Below are 22,578 nucleotides of genomic sequence, written 5' to 3'. Positions count from 1 at the left end.
AATGAGAGCAAATAACCTGCCCTGATAGGGACCGTTCAGGGGTGCAATCTTTCATCCTCAGGGTGAGGAAGGATTATCTTTTTATTAGAATATACTCCCTTACAGAAGCAACGGTAGCAAATTATTCACGGACAGGGCCACACACTGGTCGGCGGCGAAGCATTACCAAATATAATGACATTTCTTTTAATTCAGAACTTGTATAATATGGAAAACTGCAATTGGAGACTGGGCCGAGATTAGTAAATAACCAGATGGATACCCTTGAGAAGTCTCTTCGACATGCCAGATGTCTTGTTAGAAGATAGGGCCAACATTTATAACTTTCTTAGATTGTGAAGACATGCTTCTTTTCTATAAGACATCATATAATCACCTGAGTATCACCCTCTGTGGGAGGCTTGTGCAGTGCCACATGAGGTTTGCCAATTTTTCCGTGAGTCCTGGAGGTCTCTTCTTTGGGAGCCTCTCAGATGTTATGGGAGAGTCGTCAAGCTTCATAGCGTAAGTATAGGCCACATTGTCCTCTGGCTAGGAATTACTCAATGAATGTGGAGCGCCCCCATGGGGCCGTGGGGTACTCGGTACCGGGTCCTACGGTTCACAGGGGGATGTCACGGTGGCTGACCCGGTCCATGGCCCTGGGACATCCGTGTAAAAGGGAAAGGTCTTTAAAGGGATAAAGTTTGTGTTCGTGACGCCACCTGTGGTATTCGGTCAGGGTGACCGACGCTGCTGGATACCTTCCCACAGGTGAAGTATGTCCCCAGGGCTTCCCAGTGTGTAGATGGTGGATGGTGAGAGGTGCAGAGAAGAACGAGGACACAAGGTTGCAGTCTCTTTACCTTTACTGAAGACTTCAGCATCCACAGTCCAGGGCACCAGATCACAGGGCAGGCAGAGTCCGGCCGGTTTGGAGGCAACTCCAGAGTCCCCTTGTCCAGGAGGAAATCAGTAGCCTTCCCTTGCACTGCAGTGTTGTAGTTCCTTACTGCTTAAGGCTTCACATAAGGTCCTCACAGATGTAATGTCTTTCTCTCTGTCCCCCATATAGGATAGGACAAACCCATATGACTGGTGGCTTGAGGCTGTTTATAGGGACTCTAGCATGCCCCGGCCTCCAAAGGTTGCCACTGTGCCTCCTGGGTGTAGGGCGGACAGGCAACTTGCAATTAGCTGTCCTGATGGTCTCTGGAGCAAAGCATAAAGCTCTTTACTCCCTCAGTGTTCCGGCTACCGGGCTTCTGCGCCTCAGAAGGAGGCAGCCTGTGTAGGGCTGGTCCCCTTCTGGTATCCTCTCCTTTGCTACGACTTCCTTCATCCTCGCTGCAATACAATTCTGCCTTCTGAATGTCTCTTTCTAGGAGCTGCAGCTCTTAGGGCATGCACAGCTCCGTGTCCTTTCTCCTTCATTCACTGACAGGATCCAACCCCTGTCAGGGACCAAATAACTGAGCTGAGCTCAGCCAGCAACTAACTAACTTTCCCTACAGGTGACCAGTTTTACCTATGTGGGGAGTGACCTAATAAATAGGTTCAGGAGCTCCCCCTGGTGGCCTGGAGTGTAAAATGTGTTGCAAGTTTGTGATACCTGGATGCAGTTATCCTTCTTTGCCTCCAAACATAGTATCACTCTCCCCAAGAGGAAAGCAATACCACTGTGGCAACCAGGACCCTGGGGCGCCGCAAATGGACCAAAAGTGGCTCTTTTGACCACTCAAGAGACCTGATCCACCAAGTCCAGAAGCAGGTGGATATTTGAAATGGTTGCCTTCAAGAAATGTCACCTTTGGGTATGAAGAGTACAGTAACACTTTCTCAAGGCCCGACCGTGACCATTCAGCTTTTGGCAAGAGTAGAAAGTTCGACTGGAGATTTGGGAGGGGGGGTGGATATAATAAATCTTCATCTTAAAAACTATTCTCTTGGAAAGTATAGACTTTGTGCTGAGGATCTCTAAAGAAAGGTCCAACACATTCAAGGGCAAAAGCCTGGCAAGTTTCATGTCAGGACGGACAGTGATCCAAAGAGGAAAAAGTTCACATAAATCCAAAGTAGCAAACGACAAATAAATAGAAAAGAATCTTGCTGCTTAGATATAGTTAAAGTTGCCAATCCTCCCGGAAAATCCTTGAAAAAAGGGGGACACCTCTAGACAACTGTTAGAGATAGCAAATCTCATAGGGGCACAAAAAGCCTCCTGAAACTTGCCATGAAGACATTTTTCAGGTAATGTGTTAAACCAGGATACATTATTAATCAACTATTCAGGGGCGGGAATCGGGGAATTTAGAGGGTGCATAAGAAAATGGGTAGCGGCTATGAGAAAACATTTGGCAACACGCTTCACAAAGTGCAACCATGCACTTCCAAGAAGAAAAATTATCCAAGTGTGGTTACAGATGCCAGATGGCAATAAACTTGGCTTACAAGAGTGAGTCCTAATGCTGTATTTCAAGGTCCGTATACAGACCACAATGCACGAACTGATCGCCTATGTAAAGTTTGGGTTGGGAGATCAGTAGTCAGCCAAGCCTTCCGGTCCATATATATGTTTGACCCGGCCCAAGATGTAGCAGACATCATGCATCTCCCACATAAGAGTCCAAGAGAGACTACGACAATACATCGCTATCAAATTTTGCTCTTCTTTCCCTTCTATACAGACATGACACTACGTTGGTGCGAGTAGCAGCACGAAGCGCGAGAGTGGATGTAGCGAGTCATTTATCTCAATCTTCTCACAGCATGAACATTACATGAGGCCTCGCTAACAGACCGGGCTGCAGCAATGAGCACAGTGCATCAAGTCTAATTTAGAGGGTCAGCGGTTCTGCCAGTAATACACACCGCTGCTTGGAAGTGAAATATGGAATTATCTCTCGCGGCTTTGCTCATTGACTGCTGTGATTTAATAAATGGTCATGTTTATGGAAGATATGATCGCGTTGTTCTTTCACTTAGCATCGCTATAGTACTATGATGCTCGTTAGTTTGAAAGGACGGACCCCAACCAATTTGCCCATTTTCACAGGGATTAAAAGAGCAGAAACAACAAATCATAAACATGTATACACAAGTCATGGCCGATACATGATGCAGCTTTTCTTCTAAGACACATGTAGGGTGATATCTTGGACATCATCGACCAAGTGTCTCGTCATCAGGGTCATCAACAAATGTTGGCCATCATCTTGAGATGGAAGGCCAGTTGCCGTCCATCGCGGCAATAGAAAATCTGCTATTATAAAGATTATTTAATATAATGGCATTTCTCCAGACCTTTATATAACACTAGATGGTGGCACGATTCTAACACATCGGGTATTCTAGATATAGCACAGCCCACGCAGTATATAACACAGCCACGTAGTATATAGCACAGTGACGTACTATATAACACAGCCCACATAGTATAGCGCACAGCCCACGTAGTATATAACACAGCCCATGTAGTATAGAGCACAGCCCACGTAGTATAGAGCACAGCCCATGTAGTATATAACGCAGCTTACTTAGTATATAACACAGCCCACATAGTATTTTGCAGTGTGGGCACCATATCCCTGTTAAAAAAAGAATTAAAATAAAAAAGTTATATACTCACCTTCCGGCGGCCCCCGGATCCTGGCCAGGCCTTGACCGATGCTCGTCACGACGCTCTGTTCCCAGTAATGCATTGCGGCAATAACACGTAATGACGCGAGACCGCTACGTGATCTCGAGTCATTGCCGCAATGCATTCTTGGGACTGGAGCGTCACGAGAACCGGGAAAGGCTGGCGCGGACGGCGGAAGGTGAGAGTATAATTTTGTTTTTTTTTTAAATTATTTTTAACATTATATGTTTTTACTATTGATGCTGCATAGGCAGCATCAATAGTAAAAAGTTGGGCACACAGGGTTAATGGCAGCGTTAACGGACTGCGTTAGACTGCGTTATGCCGCGGTGTAACGCAGTCCTAAAACGCTATGTGGGCGCTGACTGGAGGGGAGCATGGAGGGGGCACTGACTGGACTGAAGTAAGGAGGGGCTAATTCGTGGCCAGACTGTGCCTGTCGCTGATTGGTCGCGGCCGGCTGGCCGCGACCAATCAGCGACCCGGGATTTCCGTTACAGACAAACAGACGGAAGTACCCCTTAGACAATTATATAGATAGAAGAGATATAGCCATGGCTCTATCCACATCCTTTTTGTGTATGCACCGGTGGAGCTTTCACGAACATGTACCTTCCTATCTTCTGGATACACATTGTAACCCTCTTTTGGTATAACCTGAGCATATACTGGCATACTTTCTGTATATAGAGATATGCAGGTATAAAAAAAAAAGAAATGCCAAACAGTTAACGTTTCTAACAATGGGAGCCAATGGTCAACATAGTAGTAGCCTTCGGCTGGTGAGGGCTACCAATGTAAATCTCCGACAGAAAGAACAGAGTCAGAACAAAATGTTTACCTTCGTGACACATGTCAAAAAGAAGAGAACATCACATAATTATATTTGTGACCTGAACATATCAGGATAACACGGTGTGAAATTTCATTATCTCTCTAGGTGATCAGATTTGACCCAACACTACGTGGGTCACGCCGTAATGCCAATGTCAGTACCCTATTGGCCTTTCATGGAAATGTTCAGCCGGATCAGTTTTTAGAATCCTGACCTCTTGATTTGGTGAAAGAACTGAGAAGAAAAAAAAACAATCGTGGTGCTCTGTACTTTCAAGGAATCAGACCGTTGCCATTATTTGCCGTTAGGTTCACATTTGCCAATGGAAGAGGGCAAAATAAACAGCTCCGTAAACAAGGTCAGTCATCACTGAATCATGAGGCCAAAGTGAGATATCAGCAAAACAGCAGCAATAAAGTGATAGCGGCGGCTCGTGAAGTTATGTTTTGTGCAATACATAATTATTATACAATGCACAGAGATTGCAAAATGATATTTCACAAATCTACTAGAGCCCCGGGACTTGGGTTATGGTAGAATACCTTGCAGGCCTCAGGACTTGGATTAAATCCTTTGGTAGCCTAAGGACCTAGGATAGAGGTATCAAACTAGACCCGGGACTTGGGTTAGGGTAGAGAACCCTAGCTGGCACAAGGACCTGGGTTTGATAGAGGTATCTGGATGGCCCCAAGACTTGGGTTGTGGTAGAAGTATCCAGCTAGCCACAAAACTTGGGTTGGGGTAGAGGTCCCTGGCTAGGCTCAAGACTTGGGTTATGGTAGAAAAGTTTTATTCTCATGTTGGACTAGCTATCCCATTCTGTCTTGATCTCCAACAATGTTTTCAAGAGGATTTGAATGAAGTTAAAAGTTTTTTATTATCAAGAAGATGTGCTGGATCATTATGGATTAACTTTGCATGCGGCCTTGAACGCTATTCCATGCACCTTCGTGGATAACTGCACCTGCTGTGGACAATTCAAGAGTGAGCTGATGAACTTTTTTTTATCATTTTTGGGGGTTATGGTAGATGTATCCAGCTAGCCACAAAACTTGGGTTAGGGTAGAGGTCCCTGGCTAGCCCTGAAACTTGGGTTAGGGTAGAGGCCCCTGGCTAGCCATGAAACTTGGGTTAGGGTAGAGGTACATCAACTGACTCCAGGAGTTGGGTTAAGATAGAGGTACAAAGGTGGCCACAGGACTTGTGTTATGATAGATGAACCTTGTTGGCCCCAGGACTTGGGTTGGGATAGAGGTACCAAGCTGGCTCCAGAACATAGGCTAGAGTAGAGGTACCAAGCTTTCCCATGGACTTGGGTTAGGTTAGAGGTATAAAGCTGGCTAGAAGACTATTGATAGGGACCTCTGCTTGCAAGCCCCAGGATTTTGGATAGGTCAGAGGTACCTACCTGGTCCCTGGAACTGAGTAAGAATGGAAACACCTAGCTAGATGCATTACTTGGGTTAGGGTAGAGGTACCTAGCTGGCCCCGGGAATTGAGTAAGAATGTAGTCACCTAGCTAGACCATTACTTCTGTTAGGGTAGAGGTACCTAGCTGGTCCATGGACTTGGGTAAGTGTATGTACCTCCAGGTTTTGAACTTCTGTATCTGGTCCAATGATTGATTCGCCAGATGAAGTTTAGCAGGAAGGAAATAATACAAAATCTCAATAGATTGTAAATATCTTGTAGATTGTGAGCCTTCACGGGCAGGATCATCTCTCCTCCTGTACCAGTTATGACTTGTATTGTTTAAGATTATTGTACTTGTTTTTATTATGTATACCCGTCCTCACATGTAAAGCGCCATGGAATAAATGGCGCTATAACAAGAAAAATAATAATAATAATAAAAATATAAGAAAAAATGTTCACGTTTCAGAACCAGCAGCAGGTGAATTGTCCATATGCTCAGGTATCATTACCATTTATAATTAGGCGCCGTCAGCCGCATCTCCCTTGTTAATGCATCCTGTCTCTGTGTATAAATGTAATTTAATTAATACAAGCAACACTTCAGGCACCAGGGATGATCCCTCAGGCGAGAACTTTTCCCAGTCGCCGCATACAGAATCAGATCAGTCACAGGGAAATCACATGGAGACAGTGTGACACTGCGGAGACAGCACCTCGAGGGACGCAGTCTCTGGTTACAAATTCTTGACGTTCATTTCATATTTATTCACTGGACTCATACCAAGGAAAACATTCAGATTATTCAAGTGGAGACCCGGTTGTGTGTTCTGGCTGAGCAGACGCAGGGTAATTGGTCATTACACTGAGGATTTGCAATAAATGGTAATTGGCGGTATTACATGGACTCTTAATTGTAGGGCACACAGTAGTTAACTCATGTACATAGACTGCACCTTGTTGTTTTTAGGTTCATGATTCTGTATTGACTAAGTTCTCAGTATATGTTTCTAGCAGTCAGAACGTCACCACTAGATGGAGCTTATTAGCTTACTGTAAAATTGAGGTTACAATTACCCAGCTAACGCCAGGAAGTGTGAGAAATACCCAGGTGATCCCAGGTCAGGTTAGGGTAGATGTACCCAACTGACCTCAGGAAGTGGATTAGGGTATGAATGTCTATCTGGCTTCAGGACTTGGGTAAGGGTATGAGTACCTGGCTGGCTCCAGAATTTGGGTTAAGGTAGAGGTATCTAGAAGGTCTTAGGACTTGGGATATGGTATGAATACCTACTTAGGCTAAGGGTTTGGGTAACAGTAAAAGTACCTAGCAAGGGTAAGAATGTAGGGTAGTGTAGAGGCACCCAAATATCTCCCGGACTTTGGTTATGGTACGAGTACTTGGCTAACCCAAGAACTATAGATTAATGTAGAAGTACCTCACTGGTCCTGGGTCGTGGGTTATGGTATGAGTATCTGGCTGGTCCAGGACTTGAATTAGGATAAATATACCTAGCTGGACCCAGGACTTGGGTTAGGGGAGAAGTAGCAAGAAAGCCCCAGGACTTGGTTTAGGGGGAGAAGTAGCAAGATGGCCCCAGGATTTGGGTTTAGAGTAGAAGTACCTAGCTAGCCCCAGGGCTTGGTTTAGGGGAGAAGTAGCAAGATGGCCCCAGGACTTGGTTTAGGGGAGAAGAAGCAAGATGGCCCCAGGATTTAGGTTTAGGGTAGAAGTACCTAGATGGTCCCAGGATTTGGTTTAGGGGAGAAGTTGCAAGTTGGCCCAAGGACTTGGTTTAGGGGAGAAGTAGCAAGACGGCCACAGGAAGTGGGTTAACACATGAGTACCAGGCTGGTTTCAGGTCTTAAGTTGGGATATGGGTTGGGGCAGCTAGATCCAGAACTTCAGTAAGTGTACTGTTACTACCACATCAGTGGCTCTTTTCTGGTACAACAGCTCAACTCCCATTCACTCAATAAGAACTGAGGTGCAGCGTGTAGTGTTCTGGCTCTGTACACTGTGGATATCCCTCCGCAGTGGACCTAGTAAGAGTGGATTAGTGCATGTGCCAGTGTCAGACCCCCCAACTTATCAATTTTGAGACAAATGAAGCCAGACATGTCACTCGAAGCAAGGATCACCAAGCTATGATGTGTCTACTTTGTACACATCATACGAAGAGAGCGATCACTGGAGAAGGACATCATGGGAAGAAGAATAGAACAAGGCAAAGAGGAAGACCAGCAACCCAATAGCTTGATACAATCAAGATAATGCGGAGAAGACCCTGGTGGACTTATCTAGGCTTGAACAAGATAGATCTTCCTATAGTGTTCATCCAACAAGTCGCCATGACTCGAGATTGAGCTGAAGGCCATTTTTATTACTATCATTATTATTATTAATAATAATATTATTATTAATATCAAGGATAGGCCATCAGTATATTAGCCCTAGATAACACTGCTGTATACTACGTGGGCTGTGTTAGATACTGCGTGGCTGCTATATACTACATGGGCAGTGTTATATACTGCGTGGGCTGTGTTATGTACTGTATGGGCTTTGCTATATATTACGTTGCCACTGTTATATACTGTGTGGGCAGTGTTATATACTACGTGGCTGCTATATACTGCATGGGCTGTGCTATATATTACGTGGCCACTGTTATATACTGCATGGGCAGAGTTATATACTACGTGGCTGCTATATACTGCGTGGGCTGTGCTATATATTATGTGGCCAGTGTTATATAATACTGCGCCTGTGTTATATACTGCATGGGCAGTGTTATATACTACGTGGCTGCTATATACTGCGTGGCCTGTGTTATATACTATGTCGCCTGTGTTATATACTGCATGGCTGCTATATACTGCGTGGGCAGTGTTATATACTATGTGGCTGCTATATACTGCCTGGCCTGTGTATTTTTATTATGTGGCCAGTGTTATATATTGCGTGGCCTGTGTTATATACTACGTCGCCTGTGTTATATACTGCGTGGCTGCTATATAATGCATGGGCTGTGATATATAGTACATGGCTGTGTAATATACTGCGTGGCTGCTATATACAGCATGGGCTGTGTTATATACTGTATGGCCACTATTATATATTGTGTGGCCTGTATTAACGCATCAGGTATTCTACAATATGTATGTATGTATGTATATAGCAGCCACATAGTATATAGCACAGGCCACATAGTATTTGTCTCTTATATACTACATGGCTCCTATCTACTATACGTGGCCTGTGCTATATACTATGTGGCTGCTATATACATACATAAAAACATATTCTAGAATACCCGATGCGTTAGAATCGGGCCACCAACTAGTACTGTATACAGTAATAGAGGTTCTAGAAGATTAGACAGACATTGCTGTCTTCATCCAGAAACAGCGCCACCCTTGTCCACAGGCCGTGTGTGCCATTACAGCCTGGTCTATTTGCATAAATGGAGTTGAGCTGCAATACCAGACACAGCCTGTGGATAAATGTGGCGCCATTTCTGTAAGAATATAGCCATGTTTTTCTAATTTCATACACCCATGTACTTGACAGTCAATTGGATATCACAACCAGAAAATCTTCAATAATTTGATGCTGCAATTCCTTTTCTCTGACAAATAATAGACGAAAATGATATTAACCTTCCGTAATTAACAAATATAAAGATAAGGTACAACGAATGTGATATCAAAATCTCCTCTGGCCAAAAAATTCCCGTCCCTTAGAGAAAAAAGCAAAGTCTCAGATATAGCAGCGACAGATCAGTGAACTGGAACAGAAATAAGGCCGTACCCGGAGCGATGAATCCGGACTGAATATTCATTATACAACCCCGGGAGCTGCGCTTCCATAAATTCCATTACCTTGAACTTGGAAAAAAAAATCAAAATAACCAATACGAAAAATCAACTTGTGGGACGTTTCCACTAATGAGCGGCCGTTAACTATTGATCTGGACCGTTCCAGGCGGCTAATAAGAGATTTACACGCTCTCGTAGTGATGAGATTCACTCGTGAAGGAGAATTTAGAGAAAGTAAAGGAGGCCACGCCTGAAAGCTGCATCAAATACAGAAAAACTACCACTTGTAACCTATCAAGAGGTAAAGTAACACTAAAGGAACAGCACAAAAAGTAATAACAGCAACTCTCCACTGGTCTACGTCTCTAGTGTGTGGTTTTAACACAACTTACTGCAGCAGGAGCCTCCCCCCTCCATCCTGTTTGTAGTAGGAGAAGCCACACCCCTTCATAAAGAGGGCAGGATTTTAAAATGCCACCAGCTGAAGACAACTTACTGCAGCAGGAGCCTCTCCCCTCCATCCTCCTGTTTGTAGTAGGACAAGCCACACCCTTTTGTAAAGAGGGCAGGATTATAAAAGGCCACAAGCTAAAGACATTTTACTGCAGCAGGAGCCTCTCCCCTCCATTCTCCTGTTTGTAGTAGAACAAGCCAGTAGTAGAAGGCAGGATTTAAGAAAGTCACCAGGCACAGCTGAAGACAACTTACTGCAGCAGGAGCCTCTCCCCTCCATCCTCCTCTTTGTAGTAGGACAGGCCACACCCTTGGTGAAGAGGGCAGGATTTCAGAAGGTCCCCAGCTGAAGACAACTTACTGCAGCTGGAGCCTCTACCCTCCATCCTCCTCTTTGTAGTAGGACAGGCCACACCCCTTGGTGAAGAGGGCAGGATTTTAGAAAGTTACCAGCTGAAGACAACTTACTCCAGCAGGAGCCTCTCTCCTCCATCCTTTTTGTAGTAGGATAAGCCACACACCTTGGAGAAGAGAGGAGAACAATAAAAGGCCACCAGCTGAAGACAACTTACTGCAGCAGGAGCATCTCCCCTGTGTCCTGTTTGTAGTAGGACAAGGCACACCCCTTCGTAAAGAAGGAGCAATTTTAGAAGGCCACCAGCTGAAGACAACTTACTGCAGCAGAAGCCTCTCCCCTCCATCCTCCTCTTTGTAGTAGGACAAGCCACACCCCTTGGTAAAGATGGCAGGATTTTAGAAGATCACCAGCTGAAGACAACTTACTCCAGCAGGAGCCTCTCTCCTCCGTTCTCTTTGTAGAAGGACAAGCCTCACCCCTTGGGGAAGAGAGGAGAGCATTACAAGGCCACCAGCTGAAGACAACTTATTGCAGCAGGAGCCTCTCCCCTGTGTCCTGTTTGTAGTGGGACAAGCCGCACCCCTTGGTGAAGAGGACAGAACTTTAGAAGGCCACCAGTTGAAGACAACAGCTTCTTTTCACCCTCTGTGTTTTCTCTCTAGGCGTCAACACCAAAACTTGCATACAAAACTTATTGAAATACTTCTAGAGTGATGAAAAGACCCCCAAGCCGCCACCATGATTACACAGTGCAGTCTGGGGTGTAGCTGTAGGGGGTGTAGAAGTAGCGGTTGCTCCTGCACAAGGTGCTAGATAAGAAGGTGACAGTTATATAGATGTGGGCCCTATTGAGGAATTTATCTTGTGGTCCATGAACTTCAATTTACAAGATAAACCCTGAATGAAGAATAAACTTCAGCCACGAGTCCTTCCATCACCTCACCCAGCCAATTACTCCGGACACGGCGATGACCCGACTTATAAATCCTTTCCTGCCGCAGCCATGAGTCAGATGACAGTAAGGACGGCAGCGCTGGAACAACATTAGTGAAATCTAATTAGAGGAAGGTTTCCCATCGCTGAGGATCTATCGAGAAAGGAATTTGTTATATTCCTGGTGCCATTAATCATGACATCAGTACAATGCAATCAGCGTTCACTCAATGGTAAGAGACGTGAAGGAACAATAAGGAAGAGTCACTGTAAAATGCTGCTCAGCTGGACCGTAAGCACGGATTCATGTGACGGTGCAATCTCACAAGTGACACCGGAGGAATATCCTGAGGCTTCTGGGCCCCAGTGCAAGGTCTGTACCAGAACCACAGTGCCATGTGTAATAGATTGTCCTGTTGGGCACCAAGTCCGGGCACGACTGTTACCTCTGCGCCCCAAGAAAGCCCATGGAGATATATGTCCAAAAAATAGGGTGTGGATTTAGGGGAAATATTTTGGAGACATAATCCATAATGTCCTCGTGGAAGCACATCCCGAAATGTTGACAAGTATAGTGACACAAGTATCTCTCTACTTAGAAGGTACATGATAAGTGATAGTGGGGGTCTGACTGCTGGGACCTGCACCGATCCCGAGAACTGGACTCTGAAATGGCTTGTGAGAATGAAGAAGTGGCCAGGCAAGCACCACCACTTGGCTATCTCCAGAAGTCCCATGGTTGGGACCCCAACCAATCCCGAGAATTAGGCTTGGCATTGCCTCGTATAACTAGAGCAGTGGCTGGGCATACAAACCACTGCTCTAGTTATACGAGGCAATGCCAAGCCTAATTCTCGGGATTGATTGGGGTCCCAACGGTCAGACCCAATTTTGATCAACAAGATCTTAAGATTTGAATAACCCTTTAATACCCTCACGAAAGCTACTCAAGAAACCCCAACATTCGTAGTTTCTGCAGTGTAGTCAACCATATTAGCAGATTTTGTCTATTGCCTAATCATCGATATGGTCCTCTGCTTTCCTCTCGCAAATCTCCCTGGCAAAAAAATGAAAGGGGCTTTTCAATGGTCAGTCTGAAAGCGCGTGTGTAATGATTAATCCGAGCCAGGACCATACTATTGGGCGCGGCCTCGCTCCATACAAGTTGAAGGAGCCAGGGCGCGCCCACTGACCGGGAGTATGTATAGCTGATACATACCCTCTAACTCAGAAACTGGTTCACAGCGCATGCACTGGGGGGATTCAGAAGTCTGCAGTCACACAGAGTTACTGATTTGGACCGGACCACCCATTTAAGGAAGGGCACGAGGAAGGAAAATTATATGCATGGCATGTGATCGAGCAAGTCACCAAAGTAAAAGAGTCGAAAGAGGAGATAATCCAGCTCTTTGTTCCTTTAAAATCCATCAATTATTGAAGCAATCCTTTAAAATCTAGCATCATGTCATACAGCACAAGTGTCACCAGCTTCCCCAGGGATCGGTAAGCAGACGCGTTTCGAGCTTAGTGGCTCTTATTCATTGTCTTGAGGAAAAGACCCCCAAAGACCACTGTTTAGTGTACAGTGTTACTCTCCTCCCACAGGCAGTCGGAGAAAGCCATAATTTAACATAAAATCCTATGCTCTCTTATGAGATGACTCTGCTGATTCTGTCCTAGTCTATACGGCAAAGCTGACAACTGATCTTACAAAAATACATAGCATAAGGAATAAAGAGATTTTAAAAATTCTAATAATGGACAACTCCTTTAGTATGCATTACCAGTATAAGCACAATTCTTCTAGGGCAAACCAGTGGTTCGAGTTTTGATATGGGAAAATTGTATGGATCAGCACCTCCAGCTACATGAATCTCCACAATCTCAAATGACTTGGCAGTCTGAGTATACAAAATGTCTCTACGATAATGCTGAAGCAATTAGGTAGAGAAAGGAAGTGTTGTCATGGGGAAGAAAGGAAGTGTTGTCATGGGGAAACATGAATAGAGGTCACCCGAACTGGATTCCAACTCCATAAGCCAAGCCCTATTTTTCAAGGCAATTAAAGTCGATTACAGGTGGTTCCAGGTGAAGAACAACTCATGTTTAGTCACCAAAAAACCTATCCAATAAAAAGGGGATGACCAAAGTAGACAATTCCTTTAAGACATAAACAGTTAAAGCCAAAGATAAAAAGCCAACTCACCCGTATATTAAAGCAACCATCCGAGGACTTATACAGCACCTACATAAGTCGATCACGTCTGGTTTCTGATCTTCTTTATCCAACACATTAAAGGCTTGTAGATCTTATCTGAAAAAAAACACAAGCATAAGATGAACAAGCCATAAAGCAAATATTTGGTTATATATTCTATTCACTCATTAACATTTAAAGGGATCCTACACTGAAAGCACCTGCCCTAGAAGTCAAGATGATAACGACAAATTGGAATAGGAAAAAAAAAAAGAAACACTTTCCCTTTAACAACCTGTATAACAGATAGAGTATGGCAGGGTAGGTATGCTTTGTGGCAGCTGCAGTAAATGAAAGTTAATAATCAGAAAAGTCTTCATAGTCCAATAAAGGCAAAAACATGGCGTACAGCCCATCGCTCAGACACAAGAGCATCAGCATATGAAGAATGATCAGCATGTTTATCATATACAGTTAGTCCAATATAGCTATAAGTTAATATTAAATCCATTGCTCTTTAATGAGATGGCACTGCTGACTCTGTCCCAGTCTATACTGCAAAGCTAACAAGTGAGCTGCAGGAAACAAGAAACATTATTGTTATTATTATACATTTTTTATAGCGCCATTTATTCCATGGTGCTTTACACGTGAAAGGAGCATACATAGACAAGTACAATAAACAGGAGTAAAACATGGCACACACAAGTACAAAAGGCGGGAGGACCCTGCCCGCAAGGGCTCACAGTCTACTGGGGATGGGTGAGGATACACTAGGAGAGGGTAGAGCTGGTTGTGCGGCGGTTCAGTAGGTTGAGGATCACTGCAGGCTGTAGGCTTGTCGGAAGAGGTGGGTCTTCAGGTTCTTTTTGAAGGTTTCCGTGGTAGGTGAGAGTCTGATGTGTTGGGGTAGAGAGTTCCAGAGTATGGGAGAAGCACGGGAGAAGTCTTGGATGCGGTTGTGGGAAGAATAGATAAGAGAGGAGTAGAGAAGGAGATCTTGAGAGGATCGAAGGTTGCGTGTAGGTAAGTACCGGGAGACAAGGTCACAGATGTATGGAGGAGACAGATTGTGGATGGCTTTGTATGTCATTGTGAGGGTTTTGAACTGGAGCCTCTGGGCAATAGGAAGCCAGTGAAGGGTTTGGCATAGGGGAGAGGCTGGGGAATAGCGGGGAGACAGGTGGATTAGTCGGGTAGCAGAGTGTAGGATGGATTGGAGTGGTGCCAGAGGGGAGGCCAGAGAGTAGGAAGTTGCAGTAGTCGAGGCGGGAGATGATAAGGGCATCCACTAGCGTTTTTGTGGTTTCATGGTCAAAGAAAGCACGTATCCAGTAAATATGTGTTCTTTTTTAAATTATTCTTTTCATTTTACTTAAGGGTTAAAATATCCCCAAAATACAAATGCTGGAATGAGATTTATGATATGGTATAATGAAGATTACCAGATTATCATTCATGAGGGCTGACCAGTAAACTAAGAACACGCTGCGCCAATATTTGTAACATGAGACGAGCTTTGCGATAATGAGAGATTGTTATTTAGAGGAAATACACGCGATGCTCCCTGTAACCTTTCCTAAATCGTGAAGAGCTTCCAATTCGCCCGAACAGTACTCCACGGACGCCAGTGCCAGCTGCTGCCAGGAATAAGGACGGGCCAGAACAAAAGGGTTTACCATCAGACCTCGCGCTCTATATTGTCCTCATATCTCCCTCTGGAATTGTTCAATTCTCTTTTTCCAGCCAGGGTCTATTTTAAGCCTCCATTTGTTAACAAACATGATTAAATACCTCTCCGCAATGGCTGCTGCGTGCTCGCCATAAAATAGGATCCTGCTGCCGGATTTTCAGGACGCTGCCGTTTCTATCAATACGATTGGGCTACATTTTAAAAGGAACGGTCGTAAATCTCAGAAATGTCACCTTCCTTCTGTACAGAGCAAGCACATTCCACAGAATTAAGAAAAATATGCTTGAAGGATTTTTCCACCGCTCTCATTTACATAGAATAGACCAGTCAATAAATCAATATCTGATCAGTGAGGATCAGAATCTTGGCATCCCTGACGATCAGCTGTCAACACCTTCCTTTTGTTTTTTTGCCAGGTAGAGCGCCTCACGTTAAGTTGTCGTTGTGTTTGGTACTGCAGTTCATTTTCAAGTGGAAGAGACTGAGCTGCAGTACCGAGCACTGCCACGATCAAATGTGTGGCGCTGTACCTGGTGAAAAAGAAAAAGCACTGCAGCAACTTCATTGTTGATTGTCATGAGAAATATCCTGACTAATCAGAATATATAGTCATGAAAAATTCCTTTAAATGGCTAGAGAATCTCAAAGAACAATTCCTTATTACCAGGGAACCAGCTTTTTCTAATTGCTCTTGATTACAACCCTCTAATGTCACCAAGCTCTCACTTCATTTGGGCTGAGCCACAATACCAGACCAAGCCTATAGATAAAAGAGGAGCGGTTTCTGTAAAATCCCAGATTGGACATGTATAATGTCGCCAACAATGGGGTGGGGGCAGTCATGAAGAGGCAACATCTACGGTATATTTTTTTCCATGAGGAACCCTAAAGGGGAATTCCATTGAATGTATTCGGAAAACAACTAGGCACATGATCCAAAATTCACCCGGAGTTCGACTCATTGCCTTGAGGACCTAAGACGCCTCCATCACCCAACTTCCCAGTCTTGTCTGATTCGATCAATCTATTTATATGTGACCCATGAACTTCCACAGAGGAAGGAAAATCTTGTAGGAACATCTGAAAGAATCCCAAAAATGTTTAAAAACTTTTTTAAAAGTTTTCTCTGGGTACAAGAACTTCTGTTTAAGTTTATGGCAGCTTTCTAGGACCACCCAACTCTTAATAATTGGGATCTCCTGATGGCCATGGATAAACCTATACACCCCAGAAAAGTTGGAGAAACAAGTCCTTGGCCATCTTCTGTAAGGTCTGAAGATCCTTCTATAGGAAGAAATGAACATTCATAAGATCGTTCTTCCCAAACAGCTTTGACGATCCATGTGAGTGGGCCTGTGAGCGTGCGTAAGTCGACTTGTATATGGTCAATCGGCAATCATCATTCGGCCAAAATTGACTCATCTAAATGGGCCTTTATGGAGTCACTAATTCGACCATCTCCACAACTTCTAGACTTTAGTAGAGAGCGCCACAAACGCCCAAATCAGTCCGACTCAGGTGCAGTGCCGGACTGGTTTAACAAAGGCCCACCGGTAACATTGATTCTTGAGGCCCACTGTTCAGCTACCTGCAAAATTAACCTGACCTTAGTGCACAAATATACTTATTTAATGAATGATTAGATTATACCTTTCTCTGCAAATTGTGAATCAAGTGTAATAGAACTACTCATGAGCACTCCTTCACAGGGGCGGCCTACAGGAGAATTTTCCTGTTCTCCTGTGAGCCAGTCCGAGTCTGCCCTTGAGAATAGGCCTGGTGTACAGTTGATCACCATTCATAAACAAGCCCAAATTGGCCCATCTAAATGGGTCTCTAGTGAGTCACTGACTGTCTTTTATTCAAGTACCGAGTTTGCGCCGTCTGGTCCCTTGGGCTTTTCCAGACCATGCTCGGCATCTCTTCTTCTTTTTTGACGAACTAGGATGACGTCTCCCGCGTCACCCACGGTGATCGCCGTCTCTCACCTGTGCGGTTAAGTCATTGACCTGAGCAAACGCGCCTCGCTCTGCCCTACTTCACTTCCATGTCGCCAGCTCCTTGAGGAGCCGCTGGCTGCTCAATAAGGCCAAGCGAGGCGCGCCTGCTCAGGTCTCTGATCCAACTGTGCAGCTGCATGACTTTCCGCTGTCATTCATTTCCTTCCATCAAGAAAGAAGTGGCGGTGTTTGCAAAAACTACAGGAGGCACCGGGCGCGATCCGGATATACCCATGCCAAGAAGAGACAAAAGCGCCATAAAAATGCAACATGCTTAAAAGTGCAATGAAAAAAAAAATGTAAGTAAGCCAATTTACTTAATGGGTGCAAAGAAAATCTGCAACATCAAAAACTCAAAGTGGGAAAGTCAACAAAAAGGACTTATGCAGAATTGTGAATTCAGCTCTGGAGCATTCCTAAAAAGCAGCCTGAAAAAAAGGGGTGTTGCAGGAGTTCGAGTCCAATATGGCCTTTTACTTAGTTGCAAACCTCAAGGTTTACATCATGAATCGTAGCAATGCGTGGTCGGCTGCTATAAACTAAATTGACCTCAGCGCTCGCTCGTCTGAGTTTCAGCTGGGGACTGGCGTGCCAAACATTCTGCACAGAGCTGCCAGTTTTCATACACTTGGAAGATGTTCAGCATCTGACGGGGAAGTAGCTGCGGAGCTTTCCTGGAAAAACGAGCAATCCAAAAAGGACTCGGTGACCAATTTCACAACACCTCGCTCCAAGATGGGAGGAGCCGCTTACCCCCAAATTAAAGGCTAAAAAAAGTTTTAAGTGTCCCTCTCTCTTGGGCCAAATCATTTTTTTCTTCTGCAGAATTTTGGTTAAGTTCAAGGAAAAAAAAAATGCTGTTTCCATTTCAGGAACTACCCGAGCAGAACGATTACATAATATCGAATTATCTGCTCCACTTCTGTAGCCCGGAGTGACGCCAGGGGGTCTGTAGACAAATGGCTCAAGACAACTTTCCATGGGTGAAATATTGCAAGACTGCAACCAACAGCATAGATACTACAATGATCAGTATTGTGAAGAAATAACAGTGCCATACAGTGCCAATAATAGCAGCATTCAAGAAAAATATTTGCGCTATAGAATTTCCAGATAATTTCAGCATAAAATGCCAATATAATACAGTTCCTAAATAAAACTATTATAATAAGTAGTACCAGCATACAGCGACCAAATAGTACCACCATACAGTAACAAATTAAATTCCTATCATAATAGTGCCACCATGCAGTGCCCAAATAAAACATTCTTATAATAAATAGTGCTACCATACAGTATCCAAATAAAATCATTTTATAATAAATTAGTTCCACCATACAGCGCCCAAAGAAAACCATATTCTAAAAAAAAATAGTACCAACATACAATGCCCAAATAAAACTTTATAATAGTACCATCATACAGTATCCAAATAAAACCATGTTATAATAAATAGTACCACCATACAACTCTCAAATAAAACCATATTATAATAGATAGTACCACAATACAGTGCCCAAATAAAACCATATTATAATAAATAGTGACACCATGCAGTGCCCATATAAAGCCAGATTATAATAGTACCACTATACAGTGCCCAAATAAAACCATATTATAATAAATAGTACCACCATACAGTGCCAAAATAAAACCATATTATAATACATAGAAGCACTATACAGTGCCCATATAAAACCATATTATAATATTACCACTATACAGTGCCCAAATAAAACCATATTATAATAAATAGTACCACCATACAGTATTTAAATAAAACCATATTATAATAAATAATACCACCATACAGTGCCCAATTAAAACCATATTATAATAAATAGTTCCATGACACCATACTAAAATACCACCATATGGTGCCATGACACCATACTAAAATACCACCATACAATGCCATGACACCATACTAAAATACCACCATACAGTGCCATGACACCATACTAAAATACCACCATACAGTGCCATGACACCATACCGAAATACCACCATGCAGTGCCATGACAGCATACTACAATACCATGATACAGTGCCATGACACCATATTAAAATACCACCATACAGTGCCATGACACCATACTAAAATACCACCATACAGTGCCATGACACCATACTAAAATACCACCATACAATGCCATGACACCATACTAAAATACCACCATACAGTGCCATGACACCATACCAAAATACCACCATACAGTGCCATGACACCATACTAAAATACCACCATACAATGCCATGACAGCATACTAAAATACCATGATACAGTGCCATGACACCATACCAAAATACCACCATACAGTGCCATGACACCATACCGAAATACCACCATGCAGTGCCATGACACCATACTAAAATACCATCATACAGTGCCATGACACCATGCCAAAATGCCACCATACAGTGCCATGACACCACATTAAAATACCACCATACAATGCCATGACACCATACTAAAATACCACCATTCAGTGCCGCGACACCATACTAAAATACCACCATACAGTGCCATGACACCATACTAAAATACCACCATACAGTGCCATAACACCATGATAAAATACCACCATACAATGCTATGACATCATACTAAAATAACACCATACAGTGCCATGACACCATTCTAAAATACCACCATACAGTGCCATTACACCATACTAAAATACCACCATACAGTGTCTAAACAGCAACATAATAAATACCACCATACAGTGCTAAATAATAACATATCATACTGAAATAATACGACAATAAAATGCCCAAAAGGAACCATACTAAAGTGATATCGCCATACAGTGGCCAAGTAACTTAATATTAGCCTGAAATAATGCTACCATATAGTACCCAAGTAAGATCATAGTATACTACAGTAAAATAATACCACCATACACTGCCCAAATCACATTATTATGAAATGCCACCATACAGTGCCCAAATAACAGAATATTATACGAAAATCCCACCATACAATGCCCAAATGTAAACTATATTATACTACATAATACCACTATAATATGCTCAAAATGATACAATAAGATACAAAAATAATGCCAACATATATTCTTAGTAAGATTGGGGGGGTACTATAGATAGTAGCTCAGGAAGACCTTAAATGTCTGAAATTACATACAGGTTTTGGGTGGTATTCTCTTCTATGGGTCTAAGCTGCAATACCTGACACAACCCATGGACTGGGGTGGCGCTGTTTCTGGCAGAAAGCAGCCATGTTATTCTGATGTAGAGCAATTTTTGGAGCGACTGTCAATTACAAGGATATTGAGCAAAGGGAAGAGAAAAAAAAACCAATGACCTTTTACCCATAGAATGGAAACGGTGTCAGCTGCTGACTAAGCAAGGTGATAAATTGTGCGAGTGTCGCAAGAGCAAGAGGAGCTCTGGGTTCGGCTTTGAAGAATGAATGATTGATCACTCAGTGATTACTTTTTTTTTTGAACTGTCAAATTGGAGTCACAGACATCCTTTGTCACCAGTCAAGCTTGGTCAACAGACTTTTTTTCTATATTATTTTAGTGGATTTATTAAACTTTAACATCCAGATATAGAGCAGCCCAGCAACCTGCACTGACAGAAAATGTAAAACTAGGCGTGCAAAAATCAAAATTTTGCTTTAGAAAAAGAAAAAAAAAAGTCTGGAATCTTCAGATAACAAAATCATCTATTGTTTTGTGTACACAGCTCCAATGCAAAATCATGTACATCAGACACATTTTAGCTGCTAGTTTTAGAAACCTGTCAATAGTGTGATTCTAAAGGCATATGATATCACCATACTTCTTACTGGTCTTCTACTAAGAACTGCAGAGACATCTGAGGTCACAGCAGGCCAATGGCCTTCATATGCAGCAGATTACATATACCTGATGAAAAAAAATCAAGACTGGATTTTCTTACAGAACTCTAATCTTTCACAACCATTTTAGTATACGGAATGAAAGGGTGAATCAAGCTGCCATTAAACAGAAGGTAAAGGGAGAGAATACTTTTACAGGGAAGGTCCACTGAGCCCAGAGCTTGCAACAGGAATACGTATGCAGAAAATACTAAAGAACTGTGAGCACAGACACACCTCCAATGCACTTCCAGACTAATCTGATGATGATTTACAAGCATCAGTACATGGACTAACTACAAGACAGGTATTATTTTTATGGTTGCCCTTCAACCTACACAGCCATACCATTAGTTCCCATGACAAAACAGACCTGACTTAAATGGGTCAGGAAACAGTCAGACATCCGTATAACTCAGATGAGGATCGCACCACAAAGCTCGGACTGGCCATCAGCTGTGAGAACTGATGGCCAGTCCAAGCATTGCGTTGCGATCCTCATCTGATTTATATGGCCGTCTGATTGTTCCCTTTGTGAGAATTTCTCTCATTCTACTCTTCTCATTTTTCCTTAAAATACAGGTGCACCATTGCCATGAAATACCGTATTTTTCGGACTATAAGACGCACCGGACCATAAGACGCACCCCAAATTTTCAGAATAAAAATAAGGGAAAAAAAATGTTTCAAATGGCGGTACGTCTTACAGTCCGAATTCAGCTTACCAGTGAAAGGATCGGCACAGGTGGAGAAGTGGTCACAGGGGTCTTTCGGTGGTCCAGGCTGGTGCATTGGCCTCCAGGAAATCCCATCCCAGGCTGGTGCTCTGTGCTTCGGCAGGGGTGGAGGCTCTGTGCTTCGGGGTAGTGGCTGTGCTCCGGGGCAGGCGCTGTGCTCCGCTCCAGAACAGTGGCTGTGCTCTGGAGCAGGGGCTGTGGTCTGGAATAGTGGCTGTGCTCCGGAACAGTGGCTGGGATCCGGGGCAGGGGCTGTGCTGCGGGGCAGGGGCTGTGCTGCGAGGCAGGGGCTGTGCTGTGGGGCTGTGGCAGCAGCTCTCTGGGCTCAGTGAGAGCTCCGACGGCATTTCATCAAAGCCCGGGGGCCACCCGCTCATCCGTTAATGGCATGGCCATGTTGCGGTGGCCTCCGAAAACATGGGCGCCGGGAAAATGGCCGCCGGCTGGCGCACGCTCAGATTCAGATCTTGTTGCCGAGCTCTCGCCCCGAGATCTCGGGAGACGAGATCTCGTTGACAAGATTTGAATCTGAGCGTGCGCCGGCCCGGCGGCCATTTTCCCTGAGCCCATGTTCTCGGAGGCCACCGCAACATGCCATTAACGGATGAGCGGGGGACCTCCGGGCTTTTTTTAAATGCCGTCGGAGCCCC

The 22,578-nt window shown here is 43.9% G+C and overlaps 1 long non-coding RNA gene across 2 annotated transcripts in view; it reads right to left on the bottom strand.

Annotated features, from left to right (window-relative positions):
- LOC138643129 (uncharacterized) overlaps positions 1-22,578 on the bottom strand; it is a 183,729-nt gene that overhangs the window by 119,558 nt on the left and 41,593 nt on the right. For both annotated transcript variants that reach the window (XR_011314134.1, XR_011314135.1), the window contains exon 2: positions 13,640-13,747. This is a non-coding gene — a long non-coding RNA (uncharacterized lncRNA). The remainder of the gene's footprint in view (positions 1-13,639; positions 13,748-22,578) is intronic.

This window comes from Ranitomeya imitator, chromosome 6 (assembly GCF_032444005.1).
Source record: "Ranitomeya imitator isolate aRanImi1 chromosome 6, aRanImi1.pri, whole genome shotgun sequence".
NCBI classification, from domain to species: Eukaryota; Metazoa; Chordata; class Amphibia; order Anura; family Dendrobatidae; genus Ranitomeya; species Ranitomeya imitator.
The sequence above is the reverse complement of the archived record's forward strand: the minus strand, read 5'-3'. Positions and strand labels throughout refer to the sequence as shown.